Source organism: Mauremys mutica, chromosome 13, assembly GCF_020497125.1.
Source record: "Mauremys mutica isolate MM-2020 ecotype Southern chromosome 13, ASM2049712v1, whole genome shotgun sequence".
NCBI classification, from domain to species: domain Eukaryota; kingdom Metazoa; phylum Chordata; order Testudines; family Geoemydidae; genus Mauremys; species Mauremys mutica.
In genome coordinates this window covers 58,726,923-58,736,235 of record NC_059084.1, presented here as the reverse complement: position 1 = coordinate 58,736,235, position 9,313 = coordinate 58,726,923, and the positions used below count along the sequence as shown (strand labels likewise).

The following is a 9,313-nucleotide window of genomic DNA, read 5'->3' as shown; positions in this document are numbered from 1 at the left end:
TGACCATGGTGAGGTGAGAGGAGCAGGTGGAGAAAGCTTTGTGCCTTCCCTTGGAGGAAGTGGTCTTCAGGATGGTGTAGACGATGCAGGCGTAAGACACCTGCAGCAGGAGGAAGAGCAAGATAATGACTGACATTCTGATGAAGAAAATGGAGACCTCTATCCTGGAGGTGTCCTCACAGGCCAGCTTCAGCACAGGGTGGATGTTGCAGAAGAAGTGGTTGATCTCATTGGGTCCGCAGTAGGACAAAGGGAAGATCCAAGCGATGTTGCCCATGAGCATCAGGATTCCACAGAGCCAGCAAGAAGAAACCATCTGGATGCAGCCTCTGTGGTTCATAATGATGGGGTAGTGCAGAGGGGAGCAGTTACGGTCCAAAAATCTACTGTCTGCACTTGCAAACAGGGTACTTGTGTTTGCCTGGCTAGAATCACCACTCGAGGCTTTGCAATCAGTTGATTAGCATTTGGCTCAGACTGTAAATAGGTGGCCATTGTGCACCATGCAATACCCAGTTTACGTGCAGACAGACAGATAAATATACATCCCTTGCCAGGAAGAAGATTTTGGAGATCAGTCCCAAGTGTCAGACCTTAAGAGGGTAATTGTCAGTATATATCCAGAACTCCTCACACATTTTGCATACATATATTTCACAGTGATTATAATGATCAATGTGACACGGACTTTCAATACATTCCTAATATGGTGCTTTTGGTGAACTAGTATATAGACACCAGATCAGGGGATCTCTGTAACCAAAGCTCTGTGTCCTTTGCCAGTTGGCACCAACTGGACCTTTACTCTTAGGTCTGTGCATCCCATCCACCCAGTTCAGGGCTGAGCAAAGTCTTCCTTGTTGGTTGGCCAGTGCTAGTTTTGTTTCCGCTAAATGAAAATCTTAGACATGGCTCCAACCAACACCACAAGTTCAAAACCCTCTGGAACTGAGAAAAGAAGTTTTGCAGATGGGTCTGCCTTTGATAGTGGGCGAATCCAAAATCGGTGAACTGTTTTGCAAATAATTGAAACACTTTCTCTCTTTCCTTCAGAGATGGAAGATGCTGAAGAACTGATATGGGAAAATCACACCGTGGTGACTGAATTTATACTCCAGGGATTTTCCGATCTCCAGGAGCTACCGGCCATCCTGCTGTTTGTTGTAGTGTTAGTTATGTACATAGTAACTATGATGGGAAACAGCCTCATCTTTATGCTCATATTCAGGGCCGCCCGGGGGGGGGCAAGAGGGGCAATTTGCCCCAGGCCCCGGTTCCCGCCGGGGTCCCCATGAGAGTTTTTCAGGGGCCCTGGAGCGGCGTCCTACACTTGCTCCGGGGGGGCCGGAAAACTCTTGCAGGGCCGGGCCCAGGAGCTTCTATCGATCCCGGTCTTCGCCGGCGGGGGGTCCTTCCGCTCTGGAGTGGAAGGACCCCCCGCCGGCGAATTACCGCGGAAGCGGGACCCGCCGCCGAAGTTCAGCTCGGTCTTCAGTGGTAATTCAGCGGCGGGGGGGCCCTTCCGCTCCGGGACCCGCCGCCAAAGTGCCCCGAAGACCCGGCTACACTTCGGCGGCGGGTCCCGCTTCGGCAGTAATTCGGCAGTGGGGGGGACCCCGCCGCGGGTCTTCGGGGCACTTCGGCGGTGGGTCCTGGAATGGAAGGGCCCCCCGCCGCCGAAGACCCCAGGGCCCCGGAATCCTCTGGGCGGCCCTGCTCATATTGGCTTATCCTCCTCTCCAAACGCCCATGTATTTTTTCCTCAGGAACTTGTCCTTCCTCGAGATCTGCTACACCTCAATCACCATCCCCAAGATGCTGGTGAATTTGCTGGTGAAGCTGAGAACCATCTCCTACTCGGGATGCATTGCACAGATGTGCTTCTTTTCCCTTCTAGGAACTGCTGAGTGCTTGCTCCTGGCAGCCATGGCGTATGACCAGTTCACATCCATATGCCAGCCCCTGTGTTACGTGCTCGCGATGAACAGGAGGGTGTGTGGGTGTCTGGTGGCTGGCTCGTGGCTGGGTGGAGTCGCTGTGGCACTGATGCAGACTGCTCTGATAGCCAAGGTGCCATTCTGTGGGTCTAATGCCATCGACCACTTCTTCTGTGACATCGTGCCCCTGATACAGCTGGCTTGTGGCGATACCTCTGTGAATTGGATTGAGCTCCTCGCGGTGGCCACCTTCGTGGTGATCGTCCCCTTTGGCATGATCCTAGTCTCCTACATCTGCATCATCTCCACCATCCTGAGAATGCCCTCATCTGAGGGCAGGGGCAAGGCCTTCTCCACCTGCTCCTCACACCTCATGGAGTTTTCTTGTTCTATGGGACATGCTGCATGATGTATTTAAGCCCCACCTCCAACAACTCACTTGGAAGTGACAAACTGCTCTCCCTGCTGTATACAATGGTTACGCCAATGCTAAACCCCATTATTTACAGCCTGCGAAACAAGGAAGTGAAAGGGGACCTGAGGAACTTCCTGGGCAGAAAAAAATTTGCACCTCAACTATGAAAAAAATCCATGTTTGTTTCTGGTAATGAAGGAATATTGTTGTTGCTTATTGTGGATTCATGCTCATAACCCATGTGCCTAACTTAAACAATTTATTATAATAACCCTGTGCCCATTCTCTCTTTGCATTCACACACAAATGAGATAGGTGCTCTTAACATGAGAGAGAGAGGACTAGGAAAGATAGACAGTATGTGGGCAACTGTCATTGTCCACTGTCAGAGGACAGGATACTGGGCTAGCTGGACCTTTGGTCTGACCCAGTATGGCCCTTCTTATGTTCTTTTGATAGCTAGATAAGATGGATGGCACTGCCGAGCAACCTTATCTCTGCGTTAAAGTTTTTGGGTGGCAAATTTCCCCTGGTTTTTGAGGAACTAGTGGCAGTGAGGGGATGGGGGGAAATTATTGGATTGCAACTATGAAAGTGGACAAAGAGGTTTCTTGGAAAATAATTCAGTCAGCTACCAACTCTGCTCCTCTTACTACCCCTGCAAACCGCCAGTGGGTTAGGAGGGTCCATCGGGATGGGAGGAAAGAAGATGATATGCTATGGGCTGTGAGGAGCACATCTGCCAGCTGGTGTTAGCAAGGGGGAAGGGAGGGGAACCCCCAGAGCCCATACTCCACTTCAGGGTCTCATGTGGATGAGAGGTTCTTTGCCCACCCCTCTTCAGCATAGGAGGACCACAGAGGTGTGAAGTGGCCCATTTGTCTCAATGGGATGTTCTCAGCTGATTCAGAGCACACAGTGGCTTGAGGAGCTGTGAAGTGACTTATTCATCTCAACAGGTGGTCTCCATTTCAAAGTCTGCCACAGCCCATATGATGGAATACCAGCTTTCAACAGCACTGTGCTGTTGTAATGTGTGTCGGGTTTAGAATGACATGAGAATTAAGATCAGTTCCCTGGGGGTGTGTGGGGGGGGGAGTTGTATCTGATGAACCCTGTGATCAAATGACCCCAAACTTGTATCAGGACATATGCCCTTGCCCCTGTTGTGGCATAGCACTCGCCCAGATAATCTCACTATGCCTGTGTATTTTAGAGCTGTTGGAACATGAAAATGCTCATATTGTAGATGGCTGCATATTGGGAACCTCTGGATCAACTCACTCCACATTTTCTACCATAAACGCTACCCCAGCACCAGTGCCAGCCTACCAACTTTGAAGAAAAATTTCCTCATGCATAGGACTGGCAGGGACCTCGAGAGGTCATGTAGTGTAGTCTCCAGCACTCATGGCAGGATTAAGTATTATCTAGATCACTAGCGACAGATGTCTGTCCAACCTGTTTTTAAAAACCTCCAATGATGCAGATTCCACAACCTCCCTAGGCAATTTATTCCAGTTCTTAACCACCCTGACAGTTAGGAAATTTTTCCGAATGTCCAACCTAAACCGTCCTTGCTGCAATTTAAGACCATTGCCTCTTGTCCTATCTTCAGAGGTTAAGAACATAAGAACGGCCATAGAGGGTCAGACCAAAGATCCATCTAGCCCAGTATCCTGTCTACCGACAGTGGCCAATGCCAGGTGCCCCAGAGGGAGTGAACCTAACAGGCAATGATCAAGTGATCTCTCTCCTGCCATCCATCTCCATCTTCTGACATACAGAGGCTAGGGACACCATTCCTTACCCGTCCTGGCTAATAGCCATTTATGGACTTAACCGCCATGAATTTATCCAGTTCTCTTTTAAATGCTGTTATAGTCCTAGCCTTCACAACCTCCTCAGGCAAGGAGTCCCACAAGTTGACTGTGTGCTGCGTGAAGAAGAACTTCCTTTTGTTTTAAACGTGCTGCCCATTAATTTCATTTGGTGACCCCTAGTTCTTATATTATGGGAACAAGTAAATAAATTTTCCTTATCCACTTTCTCCACACCACTCATGATTTTATAGACCTCTATCATATCCCCCCTTAGTCTCCTCTTTTCCAACTGAAGAGTCCTAGCCTCTTAAATCTTTCCTCATATGAGACCCTCTCCAAACCCCTAATCATTTTAGTTGCCCTTTTCTGAACCTTTTCTAGTGCCAATATATCTTTTTTGAGATGAGGAGACCACATCTGTATGCAGTATTCAAGATGTGGGCATACCATTGATTTATATAAGGGCAATAATATATTCTCAGTCTTATTTTCTATCCCCTTTTTAACGATTCCTAACATCCTGTTTGTTTTTTTGACCACCTCTGCACATTGCGTGGACATCTTTAGAGAACTATCCTCGATGACTCCAAGATCTTTTTCCTGACTCGTTGTAGCTAAATTAGCCCCCATCATATTGTATGTATAGTTGGAGTTATTTTTTACTTTACATTACTTTACATTTATCCACATTAAATTTCATTTGCCATTTTGTTGCCCAATCACTTAGTTTTGTGAGATCTTTTTGAAGTTCTTCACAATCTGCTTTGGTCTTAACTATCTTGAGCAGTTTAGTATCATCTGCAAACTTTGCCACCTCACTGTTTACCCCTTTCTCCAGATTATTTATGAATAAGTTGAATAGGATTGGTCTGAGGACTGACCCTTCGGGAACACCACTAGTTACCCCTCTCCATTCTGAAAATTTACCATTAATTCCTACCATTTGTTCTCTGTCTTTTAACCAGTTCTCAATCCATGAAAGGACCTTCCCTTTTATCCCATGACAGCTTAACAAGAACAATGTTTCTCCCTCCTGTTTGTAACAAGCTTTTATGTACTTGAAAACTATCACGTCCCCCCAATGCTTCTCTTCTCCACAATAAACAAATACAATTTTTTCAATCTTTCCTCAGAGGTCGTGTTTTCTAGACCTGTATGTCGCTTTCAGAGCAATGTGAATATTAAAAATAACTATTTCCTTAAGTTTGGAGGTATGATGAATCTCCTGGACCAAATGACCTCAACTGGAGTTAGTAACTCTACCCCTAGCCCACATGTAGCTCGGGCAGGGTGGGGAGGTGGCGCTATGCCAGTTGCTGATGGAATGTGACCTAGTGTTCATATTAACTAGGAAATATTAAAGAGAAATCCACATGATAGACACAGCACCCTGTGATTATGTGAGCTGAAAATAGAAACAGGTCCGTGACTATCCATGGTGAAAGAATACAGAGCTTGAGACAGGTGGGGACAAAGATAGGAATTTATGAAACAATATAAGTGCCCATGGTCAAATTTTCCATTGGGTAGAACAGGGGTGTACGATAGTGCCAAAAGGTACTCACACCTCTCTCAGGGCATGTCTATACTACAAAACTATGTCAACCTAAGTTACACTGTGTGACGAAGTGGGAGATTTTCTTAGTGTTTTGCATGACTAGTGTGTGGATCTCAGTTTCTTTGTGGGCTGTGGGTTTAACGAGGGGGTGGGAGAGGGTTCTTAAGTTCTTTTTTTTGTTGAAGTTTATGGATTTTGCTGTGTCAGTTTATGACCAGTTACTCCTCAGTGGGTGTTATTTTTTGATGGCTCAAAACATTTTTGGGAGGGTCATAGAATCATAGAATCTCAGGGTTGGAAGGGACCTCAGGAGGTCATCTAGTCCAACCCCCTGCTCAAAGCAGGATCAAACCCAACTAAATCATCCCAGCCAGGGCTTTGTCAAGCCTGACCTTAAAAACCTCTAAGGAAGGAGATTCCACCACCTCCCTAGGTAACCCATTCCAGTGCTTCACCACCCTACTAGTGAAAAAGTTTTTCCTAATGTCCAACCTAAACCTCCCCCTCTGCAACTTGAGACCATTACTCCTTGTTCTGTCATCTTCTACCACTGACAATAGTCTAGATCCATCCTCTTTGGAACCCCCTTTCAGGTAGTTGAAAGCAGCTATCAAATCCCCCCTCATTCTTCTCTTCTGCAGGCTAAACAATCTCAGTTCCCTCAGCCTCTCCTCATAAGTCATGTGCTCCAGCCCCCTAATAATTTTTGTTGCCCTCCGCTGGACTGTCTCCAATTTATCCACATCCTTCTTGTAGTGTAGGGCCCAAAACTGGACACAATACTCCAAATGAGGCCTCACCAGTGCTGAGTAGAGGGGAATGATCACATCCCTCGATCTGCTGGAAATGCCCCTACTTATACAACCTAATTGCCTTCTATGATGAGATAACCGGCTCTGTGGATGAGGGGAAAGCAGTGGATGTGCTATTTCTGGACTTTAGCAAAGCTTTTGATACAGTCTCCCACAGTATTCTTGCCAGCAAGTTAAAGAAGTCTGGGCTGGATGAATGGATGGTAAGGTGGATAGAAAACTGGCTAGATGGTCGGGCTCAACGGGTAGTGATCAATGGTTCCATGTCTAGTTGGCAGCCGGTATCAAGTGGGGTGCCCCAAGGGTTGGTGCTGGGGCCGGTTTTATTCAATATCTTCATTAACGATCTGGAGGATGGTGTGGACTGCACCCTTAGCAAGTTTGCAGATGACACTAAACTGGGAGGAGTGGTTGATACGCTGGAGGGTAGGGATAGGATACAGAGGGACCTAGCCAAATTAGAGGATTGGGCCAAAAGAAATATGATGAGGTTCAACAAGGACAAGTGCAGAGTCCTGCACTTAGGACAGAAGAATCCCATGCACTGCTACAGACTAGGGACCGAATGGCTGGGCAGCAGTTCTGCAGAAAAGGACCTAGGGGTTACGGTGGATGAAAAGCTGAATATGAGTCAACAGTGTGCCCTTGTTGCCAAGAAGGCTAATGGCATTTTGGGTTGTATAAGTAGGGGCATTTCCAGCAGATCGAGGGATGTGATCATTCCCCTCTATTCAGCACTGGTGAGGCCTCATCTGGAGTACTGTGTCCAGTTTTGGGCCCCACACTACAAGAAGGATGTGGATTAATTGGAGAAAGTCCAGCGGAGGGCAACAAAAATGATTAGGGGGCTGGAACACATGACTTATGAGGAGAGGCTGAGGGAACTGCGATTCTTTAGTCTGCAGAAGAGAAGAATGAGGGGGGAATTGATAGCTGTTTTCAACTACCTGAAAGGGGGTTCCAAAGAGGATGGATCTAGACTGTTCTCAGTGGTAGAAGATGACAGAACAAGGAGTAATGGTCTCAAGTTGCAGAGGGGGAGGTTTAGGTTGGATATTAGGAAAAACTTTTTCACTAGTAGGGTGGTGAAGAACTGGAATGGGTTACCTAGGGAGGTGGTGGAATCTCCTTCCTTAGAGGTTTTTAAGGTCAGGCTTGACAAAGCCCTGGCTGGGATGATTTACTTGGGTTTGGTCCTGCTTTGAGCAGGGGGTTGGACTAGATGACCTCCTGAGGTCCCTTCCAACCCTGAGATTCTGTGATTCTATGATTCTAACCCAAAATGCCATTAGCCTTCTTGGCAACAAGGGCACACTGTTGACTCATATTCAGCTTTTCGTCCACTGTAACCCCTAGGTCCCTTTCTGCAGAACTGCTGCCCAGCCATTCGGTCCCTAGTCTATAGCAGTGCAATAGACTGTTTGGTTTTGATTTAATTAATTATTTTGTGTTTTAAGGGTGTCAACCTTTACCTCAGGGTTGTTAGTTTGCCCTTTCTTAACCACGGATGTGCCTTGATTTTTTTTTTGTGCATTTTTAAGGGTTTTTTAAATTTTATTAGTTTTTTACTTTTGTTTGGCCATTTGGCTTTAATAATGGCCTTTTTAATATATATATTTTTGACGCATGCATTTCTTATTTACATAAACAGTTTTTTACAGAGACCTTTAAAAAGGTATCAAATAGCAGTTTTTATGTTGAACAAGAAAGGCATCATAAATTAGGCCTTACTAAATTTTGCAACTATTTTTTTCCTATATTGGGGCCTTGGCCTTTGAAATGCCTCTAATTTAATTAACATAGACACAGACAAAATCCTGTCTGTCACTTGCAAGGCATAAATAAAAAGAAAATGGTTAATACTAGTATTTACTACCCTAGTTATTTATTTTAATACCTTAATTTGTACTATAAAACATACATTGTATATAGCCAAAACATAACCAATTATATAGCCCAGTACCCATGGTACAACATTTGGAGCCATTAACCTCAAGGGAGATTTTAATCCATTGAGTTCAGTGGGCATCTTGAGCCATTCATTTAAATAGGAGATTTGGGCAGTGGCTTCAATGGACATTTTGATCACTTGATTTCAATGGGAGTTTTGGTCTAATGCCTTCAATGGGCATTTTTGCTCCATGGATGTCAATGGGTGGTTTGCTTGAGCACAAATAAACAAGCTCCTCATAAAGATCAACTGAAATGGAAGCTTTGCCTGGGTAAAGGCTGAATGAAATATAAAACCCTAAAACATCAATCCAGTTGGATTTGAAAATTCAGAATATTTGTCATGATGTGGCCCAGCACAGCTCTCTTTTGAAAAAGGTCATCCTAGAAGTTAAGCAAGATCCTCGTTATTTTTGCTGAGGATTTGCCATAGCAGATATTGTTCCTGGTTTATGTGTCAGGACTCTTGCCTCTGACCTTGCCTCATGCTCACTGCTTCAGAGGGAGTAGGGTAGGGGACTTGTCTGACTTGCTTTATCAACAGCATCAGGTGAAAAATTCTTTGGCTTCAGATTTGGCAACATATGGTTGGCACCACCTTCAATGCCAGTGCTCTCAACAGTGTCCAGTAGGACAAATGATGCAGTGGCTTGACCACACTTTATTTGTGCTACGTGGTAGCATGCATTAACAAGCAGCGTTAACTGTCTGATTCCTCAATGAAAAACTGGAGATGTGTTTTTTAAAGGATGATATCCCCAATGGTTATAAAGAAACCAGAATGTCCTTGCTCCACACAAGAGCTGTGTGTGTCAGAA

General features: G+C 45.6%; 1 pseudogene; it reads left to right on the top strand.

The window, feature by feature from the left end:
- Positions 1 to 1,055: 1,055 nt before the first annotated feature.
- LOC123347886 lies at positions 1,056 to 2,519 on the top strand (annotated as a pseudogene).
- The last annotated feature ends 6,794 nt before the right edge of the window (positions 2,520 to 9,313 follow it).